This window comes from Octopus bimaculoides, unplaced genomic scaffold (genome assembly GCF_001194135.2).
Source record: "Octopus bimaculoides isolate UCB-OBI-ISO-001 unplaced genomic scaffold, ASM119413v2 Scaffold_321943, whole genome shotgun sequence".
NCBI classification, from domain to species: Eukaryota; Metazoa; Mollusca; class Cephalopoda; order Octopoda; family Octopodidae; genus Octopus; species Octopus bimaculoides.
Genome location: NW_026368920.1, coordinates 1 through 379, shown reverse-complemented (window position 1 = coordinate 379; position 379 = coordinate 1). Strand labels below are relative to the sequence as shown.

General features: G+C 37.2%; 1 pseudogene; it reads right to left on the bottom strand.

The window, feature by feature from the left end:
* Positions 1-98: 98 nt before the first annotated feature.
* LOC128251456 (U4 spliceosomal RNA) lies at positions 99-259 on the bottom strand (annotated as a pseudogene).
* Between the last annotated feature and the right edge of the window lie 120 nt (positions 260-379).

Here is a 379-nt window from a genome sequence, read left to right as displayed (position 1 = left end):
CAGACAGACAGACAAACAGACACACATTCTCATTTTTATATATATAGATGACAAGCTGGACTAAACAAGCTTACTTTTTCAAGCCAAAGAGGGAGTCTCTACATGTGGTTCAACCTGATAGAAATAGCAGCCAAATATGAGGTGCAATCAAAATGCTCCAAAATGTTTAAAACTTTCCTGTAGGATAATAGTTTTCAACTAGCAATAACCATACCTTAGATTTACCTCATTGGCCATGGTACCGCCTCTGTGCACACAACATAAAATAATATGGACAAGACACACTTATGCTCTGCAACAAACACAAACATAAAGGAACATATCCGTATACGTGCAGCAACATCAAAGGCAGGTTAACTAGCAAGTTAGTTTTTGTTTG